The sequence below is a fragment of the Canis lupus genome, chromosome 7, assembly GCF_011100685.1.
Source record: "Canis lupus familiaris isolate Mischka breed German Shepherd chromosome 7, alternate assembly UU_Cfam_GSD_1.0, whole genome shotgun sequence".
NCBI classification, from domain to species: Eukaryota; Metazoa; Chordata; class Mammalia; order Carnivora; family Canidae; genus Canis; species Canis lupus.
This window is the reverse complement of record NC_049228.1, coordinates 79,289,164-79,299,840: the sequence shown is the minus strand read 5'-3', so window position 1 is coordinate 79,299,840 and position 10,677 is coordinate 79,289,164.

Genomic DNA, 10,677 nt, shown 5'->3' with positions numbered 1-10,677 from the left:
GAGAAGTCCAACTCCAGTGAAAATATCGAACTAAATGAAGTTTGTATTTGTTAAAGTCTGACCTCTCTTTCTTACACCTCTTGCTTTCTTCCAAGACTCTACATAATACCAGGGGTGTTTCTCTTGTTGCAGTAGAGCTTAATGATCATTCTATACACGACCGCAGAAATTTCTATACAGTGGGGCGGGGGGCATCTTGCTTCACTTAGCTGCCTTCTGTGGCTGGTCATCAGGTCCACATTCCTTTCCTGCCCACATTTTTTCCAACCAGTGCCTCCTTTCCTATTGCACCTGTTGCTCCAAGCATTTCCCTTTCCACATTCCTCAAACCTTCCATTTTCTTTCTTTTTTTTTTTAAATATTTTATTTATTTATTCATAAACACAGAGAGAGGCAGAGACACAGGCAGAGGGAGAGGGAGAAGCAGGCTCCATGCAGAGAGCCCGATACGGGACTCAATCCCTGGTCTCCAGGATCACACCCCAGGCTGCAGGCGGCGCCAAACCGCTGCACCACCGGGGCTGCCCAAACCTTCCCTTTTCCACATCTACTTGAGTTTCTGCTCCCTCAACCAAAGCTCTTGTGTGTTCCGTGTAGCTGATGGATGAGTTGAGAGCTCAACTCGGTTGCGCTCATGTTACAACGGCTGGGAGGCCTTCAGTAGTTGGTCCAGAGTTATTCCTATTGTCAATATAACATGCTTCTTGATTCAAATTAATCTTTGGTTTGCACTGAGGCAGAAGAGCAAATCGAAAGAAAGATTTCCAGTTAGGGTAGGAAACTGTTGGGTCAAGGTGGTCATCTCACAAACAGCCTCATCCTACTTGGGAATCTTTCCTCTAGTGAAGTGTCCTAAAATACTGCTGGTTTTCACAGTTGGTCCCATTCCTACCCTCCTGATCCTATAGATCCCGGGAGCACCAGTATTTGTTTTCCCTCCCCCTTTCTCCCCTGTGGTTTCCATGGTGGCAGTAGTTGCTATGGGGAAGTAGAGACAAGTGTCAAAGCTTTCTTTTGTAACTGTGGGGTCATCTACAAATTGGGGATGGTCTCTCCTCAAAAAAGGTGAATAAGTATGTGAAAAGAAGAATAAAACAAATGCAAACCAGGGTTCAGATCCTCTATTCTCCTAAACACCTGTGGTTAGCAGTATCATTTAAGCTTGACTTTCTTTATACCATGCCAACGTGCGCGCTCGTGTGTGTGTGTGTGTGTGTGTGTGTGTTGCAAGGGGAAAGGGCTGCAGAAGAGTCTGGAAGCTAGGACAGGTCTAAACAGGCAAAGGCTCAGATCCAGAAGTCAGCTGGGGCAGCAAGGAACGTTATCTGGCCCATGCTATTTACTGCAGCCCAGAGGATCGCACACGCTACCTGTTTATACTTTCACAGGAAGTGGGTGATCATGGTCAGGTGCCACGTGTGAATCCGCAAGTGTTGAGGCCAGGAGCAGAGGTTGGAGTGCACTTTAAAAGTAAAGATATCTAAATGGCTGCCCTGGTCAGGATCTCAACACAACTCCAAGTGAGATTGCTGTGAAGTCAAAGCCTCTGCGATTTATTGGGAAGGAGACCATTCTAGCATGACCTCACTGTTTTTTTGGGTCAGAGATAGCAGTCCTACTGTGTCTGTCCTGTGTCCTTTTATTTTTATTTTAAAGATTTTATTTATTCACTCATGAGAGATGCACAGAGAGAGAGAGAGAGAGAGAGAGAGGCAGAGACACAGGCAGAGGGAGAAGCAGGCTCCCTGCAGGGAGTCCGACACGGGACTCGATTCCGGGACTCCAGAATCACGCCCTGGGCCGAAGGCAGGCACTTAACCGCTGAGCCACCCAGGGATCCCCTATATTTATTTTTGAAAGATTTTATTTATTTATTCCTGAGAGACACAGAGAGAGGCAGAGACACAGGCAGAGGGAGAAGCAAGCTCCCTGTGGGGAGCCTGATGTGGGACTCGATCCCAGGACCCCGGGGTCACACCTGAAGCTCAGGCACCTGAGCCACCCAGGTGCCCCTATAAACTACTTTTGGATAGAACCACGTTTAGCAATACAGACTCACCTACAATGGCATTTTTATTTTTGAAATTTGAACATTAAAAAATGTCCAGATACCACTTTAGATGGTGTAGTGGGTGTGGAGGGTCCTAGATACACCCTCAGGACTGGCCTGTTCTTTCCCCAGCTGCCAGGTGTGTTGGCAGTTGACTCTCAGGTGAACCTCTCTGGGGGGGATTGCCCTCTGCCAACCAGGGAGCTCAAGGGCACAGCCACCCCAGGGGCAATGCACAGCCATCGACTGGTGATAAGGTTCCATGTCCTTGCCTCAAGACAAGGAGGGCCTTTGAAGCTTCAGAGCTCCTGGTGGGACCAGCCCAGAGCTCTGTTGTGTCCAGCACTCCCCTGCCCTCCCGCTCCCTGCACCTTTGACAGGCACGATCCTGAGAGCACTCCCCAGCAGGAGTCTTGCACACAGATCTCCACCTCACACAGAGGTCTGTCTCCAGGGAATCTAACCGAGGACAGATTATTTCCTAATCAGACGGCAATTAATTCAAGTACTTCAAGAGGTGTAGACAGAGGAACTAAGGTCAGCCCTTGAGGCTCAGGGAAGGGACATGAGGAAAACAGGAAGCCAATTATTACTGGCCTGTTATGACTGGTTATGGTCAAAGGCACTTACCTCACCACGTGTGCTTTCCCTTTTACACGGCACCCTTTGAAACTATCATGACATCCTGGGGAGGAGAAAGTACCTGGCAGGGACTGGGATGATGCAACGAGAGAGTGTGAGAAAAAGAGGAAGACTTTCCATCAAGGCCAAATGAAGCTGAAGACAGAAGCTCATTCCCTGGGAACAGGTCTTACAGAGCCAGGGCGCTCGGGGAGTGTTTGTGGGAGGTGGAGAAGACTTACCTTGCAACTTTTCTTCACTCCTGTTTGCCAGGGCAAGAGTGTGAGATGGGAAGTCAGAGGACATAGTACCAAAAACACTACGAAATAGTACATTGTGATCCTCAAACATATGTTTATTCACCTACTGATGCTAATGAAAATCAGAGCCATCAGAACTGACAGGTGGGCAACAGGATCCTAATGGAGGGATTTCCTAAGTGCTCTTTGCTACAGATGTCAGCCAGCATTCACCTTGACCCAAATCTTGTCCTATTCTGTCTCCATAAGATGTGCTTCATGGAATCACCACACATTTTTAAAAAAGATTTTTATTTATTTATTCACAAGAGCTACAGAGACACAGGCAGAGGAAAAAGTAGGCTCCCTGCGGGGACCCCAATGTGGGACTCAATCCTAGGACCCTGGGGTCAGGCCCTGAGCCGAAGGCAGATGCTCAACCACTGAGCCACCCCAGGTGCCCTATCACCCCACATTTTTAAAGAGTTAGAATAGGACCTTTAAAAACAAGTTAGGGCTAGCTCACATAAGTGAGTTTCCCTTATACAACAGATATATGGTTTTGTAAATTTAATTATATAATAATGACTAAGAAGTTAATTGTATTATAAAGTCTTTCCACCTCTGTTCCCTCATTTGACCCTTACAACCATCTGTGTGGTAGATACTGCTACATCTTTAACGATGCCTTCTCTCAGCAGAGGAGAGAACTGAAGTCCCCAGAGGTAAGCATCTGATACAGGGCTTCTCAGTCAGTAGATGAGCTTGAACTTAAACTCGGATCCATGGACATTAAGGCCTGTGTTATTTCCTTCCCTTAAAAACACTATAAGGATTTACCTTTCAGGAGAGAGTCTCTTAGGTCCTCTGTATAAATCTGGAAGTTCATCTATTACAAGGTGGGGCCACCTGCTTTCTTAGAGGGAACACCCATTCTAAGATTTTCTCGTAAGAAAATGGACAAAGAAGAAACACTGTCTCTAGTGTTCCAGGTGAGTGGGAGAGGAGAAGTCACCAGGATTTCTCAACTTGCACAACTGGCTCACTTTGGAATACTGGAATCACACACGTTCCTGAAGAATGGCCTGGAGATGTTTGCCAGCAGAACCACCTCATAGAGTGGGAGGGGATGCTTCCCAAGAGGACGAGCAGCTATAGGAACAGGAGGAGCGTTCCAGTTCTCACACTCTGGAGGGCAGGCCTGGAAGGTTCTGGAAGTAATAGAGGACCTAGTGTGAAACTGGGCCCTTTGTAGTTCTGGTCCATGTAATCCTCACTGCACTGCTATGAAAAGGAATTTTCTCATCCCTTGTTTCACATGTGGACACCGAGGTTGGGAAGGCCTGAATTGTCAAATGCCAGAGCAATACGTGGTGGTTGGGATTCGAGCCCAGGGCTGTCTGACTCCAAATCTGCTGTTTTTAATCACTGGGTTATATTGTGTGTAAGGTGAGGCGGGGTAATGACTTGTAGTGCATACCTTTAGGTTCATAATTAAAATAATTCTTCAACATTTAGTTAGTGGGAAGATTAAGACCAAGAAGGATAAAGGGTGAGAGGCTGTGGGAGAAGCAAGCAGCATCCAGCATATGCACCCGGCAGACCCAATACCACCGTCAGCGCCTCCTCCCACCTTACAAGGCAGAGGAGGGAAGCTGTGCTCACTTGAGTTTAGCCGTGGGGATATTTTCCTCCCCACCGAGGAAGCCTGTCAAGGTGTCCCTACAAGCATAAGCAGTTCAGACTCAAGGAGGAGGCTGAGGAGTTGTACCGCCGAAGTTGGCTCTTCAGGCACTGCCAGGCTCCCCGTGTGGCCAGAGCGCATCTGTGGACACTCTGGAGAGGTCTCCTATTCTGTCTCCTGGCTTCGTTCAGCAAGGCTTCCTTTGTGCTCTGTCCAGGGTCGACAGTCTGGCTGGAAAGGCTGGACCCACTGGCCAAATGGCTCCACCATCTCCCTCCTCCATTGGGCCATGCCCAAACGGTTTACACCAGGGCTCCAGGCCCCTTCCTCTCTGGTGGCTGAGAGAGCAGGAGGTGAGGGGACCTGGTGATTGTTTCAGACAATTGTTACCTGCTTAGGTGGCTTCCTCTCTGGCTATATCCCCTGCTTCCCTTCAGAACATCAACAGCCCCACATAATCAGAGGACATCATCCATCTATCCACATTAATCCCAAGAAGGCTGGAATTATAGGAAGACCATCTTCTAGGAAGCCTGCCCAGGATTTGCACATTGTGATAAATACTCAACCACCTATTCTCTCCACTTTATTTACTGTCTGCGATTGAAAATGAATCAAACTGAAAACTTCTAAAAAACTCTAATTTTATGTGATTGAGACATGTTTCCATCAAGGAGATTGCAATCTACCAAGAATTTAGTCCACAGTGTGGCATGGCAAATCTTTGTGGTAGCCAACTCAGTTTCAACGTTTAGGAAAAGATAAGCTAAAAGCTTGTGTACAAATAATTATGTATGAGGAATGGGAATAAAAGAGAGGTACAGAAATAGGTAAAAATGATCATAGAAGGCTGGCAAGGACGGAAGGCCTGGGGAAAGCCTGCAGCTACTGCACAACCTGCTCATTGGAATCCTGATAATTATTAGAAGAAAAGAAATATGAGAGGAACACGATGGGGTAGGACATAAGCCAGCACGGGTGTGCTGAGGAGCCCGTACTAATCTGTGCAAAGCCAGGAAGGGCTATCACCTGGTACTCCCAAGATTAACTGGAGCTGTAAAGATGTGCAGATTATTCCACGAGTGAAAGACTCTAGAAGAATCCTCAATGGGTACTCAGAGAGTTTCAACTTCCTGGAGAATGTTCCAGGCTTTGGAACAATCCCAACCTGCAGCTGTGTACATAATTTCTCTGTGACTTCTGGTGGGCTTGCCCAAATTCCATGATTGTATATTGGCTACCACTACCAGGGGGAAGGCCAGAGGAAGATGCTGGTGTAGTTGGTCTGGCCACCACAGGGACAGGAAGGAAGATTTGGAACATTTGGCTCTGGAATGCTACTGTGTTATTCATGATGTTTTCCATTTCCCCTTGCTTTCATCTGGAATAAGTCTCTTATGCATAACAAGTAAACACTCTAATAATGATTTAAAGAATAATCTTCTGATTCTTCCTTGCGAAAGACAGGAAGTACTTAATTAGAGCAGAGGGGGACGAACACAGACAAAGCCAATGACTTAATCAAGATCTTGCAGCTCAGGGACCCCTAGTTGGAGGTTTCTGACACTAAGAAATGGTCAGATGGAGATGTATCCTGCTTCCCTCCCCCCGTACTATTTCTGTCCATGCAAAGTGATGGGGTGATCAACAGAACTCTTGGTTTGTGTTTTCCTATTTTCAGAAAGCAAAAGGTACTTTTTTCGGTCCATGAATGTTCATAGTCATATTATTCATAGTAGACAAAAAATAGAGACAATTCAAATGTCCATCAGCTGAAGAATGATTGAACAAAATGTGGTATGTCTGTACAATGAAATATTGCTCAGTCACCAAAAGGAATGAAGTTCTGAGACGCGCTACAATGCAGATGGGCTTTGAAAACATGATGCTAAGATAAAAAATCCAGGCCTCAAAGACCACATAGTGTATGATTCCATCTGTGTGGAAAAGAAACTACATGGAAATGTCCAGAATTGGTGGGCCTACAGAGATAGTTGATTAGTGATTTCCTTGGGCTAAGGGTCTTGGAGCAGAGGCAATGGGGAGTGGCTGCTAAATGGTACAGGGTTTCTTTTAGAGGTGATGGAAATGTCCTAGGATTGGCTGTGGTGATGGTTATATAACTCTGTGAATGCACTACAAACTATTGACTTGTATATGCAAAGTGGGTGAATTATTCAATATGTTAACTGTATCTCAATAAAATGATTAAAAATGAGTAAGGAGAGACCACTAGTAAGATTTGGGGTGCAGTAGACAGGAAGCCTCAGCTATGTTTGCACCTCTTGGTGTAGCTGTAGGTCCAGAACTGACTGTTGGCACAGAGAGTGACCACTAGGCATTCACCAAAAGAATGAACAGAAACTAAAGTTGCCGATCCCTTGTTAATGCCCAGTTAGTGAGGAGGAATGGAAAGAGTTTGGGTTGAGTTTTAGGATATGGATCCAGGAAGGGCTTTGGCTGGTGGCTCAACAGGATTTTGAATTAAGGCTTTAAAGCAACCAAAACTATGGGGGTATATTTGCACATTTCTTACCCCTCAGAGAGCACCGCATCTGGGGTTTCATTTGAGGCCTTGGTGCTCTTAGACTGAGGGGCTGAGAGGGGGAGGCTCTCGTCTGGTACTCGGCATGGAAACCTGGAATGAATAAGGAAACCAGATGGCCCTAAAAAAATATAATCTCCCATTGTAGCAGGTGGCATTTAAATTAAATGGGAAGATTTTTCTAGCAGCAAAACTCACAAAACACTGCACTGAGTCACCTCTGGAAGAGGTGGAAACTTTTTTTTTTTTTTTTTTTTGAGGTGGAAACTTTAATGTGTGTGGGGACACCTGGGAATTAGTTGCAACCAGTTATGGGACCAGGACATGCATTATTTGACTTCTAGAAAGCCAGCAGCCAGTTGAGGCTGGGATCTCATCCGTTGCAAGATCGAGTTCAAATGTCATCTGGTGGGTTGAGCAATGAACTGTGTCATTTCTATCAGGTCTTAATCCAACTACTGCTGCATAAATTGATTGTGTAATGACAAATTGGTGGTGTTATGCTGGGGCAAGACATTTGCCTCTGTCAATCAAAGTGTCAGCAAGGATGCTTTGGAAAGAAATCGTGAGGCCTTCTTCCATTTTCCCTGTTGTTTCTGTCCCTCTGTTCAACTGTGCCTGTTGAACAGAGGGACAGAACCAGTGTGGCCCCAGTCTGGTCTCAACTCCTGGTCAACTTGGCTGGTAGAGGGACTCAGGAGGGCTAATGGCTCAGGTTAAACCATAATTCACACTGAGATATGTTTGACTAAGTTATTCAGCGTGTTGCATTTTAAAGGAGCAAGTCAATTATTTTAAAGAACAATTTAATGACCTGACACATCATGGCAGTAGAATCTTTTTGTTTTGTTTTATTTTGTTTGAGGTGGTTGGACTTTCTGGATGCTTCTTACCTGATATAGTCATAGATCAGTGCATCTCCGACTTTAGTGTACATAGGAACCACCCCGGGGATATGGTTAAACTTGACTTTGGCATGGGGCCTGAGATTCTGCATCCCTAACGAGCGCCGGCGGCTGCTAACACGACTCATGGGGGATGACCCATTGAGTAGAGGGTCTGCGTGAACACCACCCCACATTTAGCAAATACTAAGGCACTCAGGAAGAAGCTGAGTTGCTCTTTCTTCGAGCCCCCTTGGAACACACCACATCCCTCCATTAAAGACTTAAAAGCATTGTGTTGTAATTATTCACTAAGGAGGTTCCCTATTGCACAGAGGGCTCTTACACAACAGCAACTGTGTCTCGTTCACCTCATCTTGGTTTGTGCCTCTGTTCACCTTAGCACTGGGCTTGGCCCGAAGGAAGCACTTAGTGTTGGATGATGAGCAGATACGGCACTGAAAGGCATCGGAGGAGATCCTGAACTCTTACCTGGCGCTTCTGTTTCCACTCGGACACGTGGTGTAACCCAGTGCTCTTCAATGCTGAATGCAGGGTAGGGGGATTTAAAAACTACTGATGCCCAGGTGCACTCCGGGTTCCAATTTCATTGAACTGTTTGGGGACCTATATATGGATGATTTTAAAAGCCTTCCAGGCCCTTAGCCGTCCACAATAAAGGACAAATACCCAGGGCAGCCCTGGTGGCTCTGCAGTTTAACGCCACCTTCAGCCCGGGCCTGATTCTGGAGACCCGGGATCGAGTCCCACGTCAGGCTCCCTGCATGGAGCCTGCTTCTCCCTCTACCTGTGTTTCTGCCTCTCTCTCTCTCTCTCTCTGTCCGTCATGAGTAAATAAAAATAAAATATTAAAAAAAAAAAAAGACAAATCCCCAACTAAAAAATGGGCAAAAGATTGGGACACTTATTTTTCCAAAGAAGAGATACAAATGGCTAATAGGTATATGAAGAAATATGCAAAATCATTAGTTATTAGGGAACGGCCAATCAAAGCCACAATGAGCTGCTCCTTCACACCTAATAGGACGGCTATAATAAAAAATAAAGAAAAAAGAGGTGTCAGTGAAGATGTGGAGAAATCAGAACCCTCACACACTGCTGGTGGGAAGGTAAAATGGTGTAGCTCTTTGGAAAACAATTTGGCAATCTCTCAGTAAGTTAGAAATGGAGTTTGACATGTGACATGTCAACTTCACTGCGAGGTACAGACCCAAGAGAAGTGAAAACATATACTCCCACAAAACGTGTGCTTGGTTGTTCACAGTAGCAGTATTCATAATCCTGAAGAGTGGAAACAACCCAAATGTTCATCAGTTGATGGCTAGGTACAGAAAGTGTGGTACAGCCTTACGGTGGACAATTGTCTGGCCTTACAAAGGAATGAAGTGCCATTACACGTGTCAACAAACCTCAGACATTGTGCTGAAGAAAGAAGCAAAGACTACATGTTGTATGATTCCATTTATATGGAATCTCCAGAACAAGCAAATCCATAGAGGCAGAAGTAGATTAGTGGCTGCCAAGCCATGAGGGGAGGAGGAACTGAAAGATGTGGGCTTCCTTCTCAGGATGATAGTATTTTTTTAGAATTAGATAGAGGTGATAGTTGTGGGACATTGTGACTATATTAAAAGCCACTGAATTGTCCACTTTAAAATGGTCAGAATGATGGATTTTTTAAAAAGTAGGCTCTACACCTAATGTGGGGCTCACAATCACGGCCCTGAGATCAAGGGTTGCTCCCTTTAACTGACTGAGCCAGCCAGCTGGGAGCCCCCCAGAATGATGGACTCTAAGTTTTATGAATTTCATCTTTAAAAAAAACTTGAAAGTGTCCCAGGGGATTGTGAGCAGCCAGGTTTGAGAAACTCTGGTGTCAGTAACTGGGTGTGAGCTCCAATAGTTGCCGTTGAGAAGATGCTGCTGTTGACCAGACATTCTCAACTTTCACATGCACTTTGGAATGGTGTGGAGAACTTTAAAAATGCCAGTGCCTGGGTCCCCCTGCCCTCCCTTCCAACGAAAGAGTCTGATTTGATTATCTTGGGTGCAGCCCGGATAGACTCCTCAGGAAATCCTAAAGGCCAGCCAAGCAGAGGCCATGTTATTTGTGAAGCTCAAGTTCCTAAAAGTTAGGATCAAAAGGCTCACCAAGAGAGATGTTCAATGCCCTTTTCTTTTCTTTTTCTGTGTTTTTTTTTTTTTTTTTTTTTTTTTTAGATTTTATTTATTTATTCATGAGACATACAGAAGCAGAGACACAGGCAGAGGGAGAAGCAGGCTCCCAGCAGGGAGCCCAATGTGGGACTGGATCCCAGGACCCCCAGGGTCATGCCCTGGGCCAAAGGCAGATGCTCCACTGCTGAGCCCCCTAGGAGTCCCCCTCAATGCTCTTTTCTGAACTCTGCCCTCAGAGGTTTTGGTTCAGGAGGCCTGCGGTGGGGCCTAGGAGCCTTTATTATTAAGGAGCTCCCTGGTGATGCTAACACAGGTGGTCTGGACCACACTTTGAGAAACATGGCTTGGGAGGAGGCTCCTCAAAATCTAATGTGTGTACAAGTCACCCGGGGCCTTATTAAAATGTGGCTTCTGCATTGGTTCTGCGTTTCTAACCAGCTCTCTGGTGATGCCGG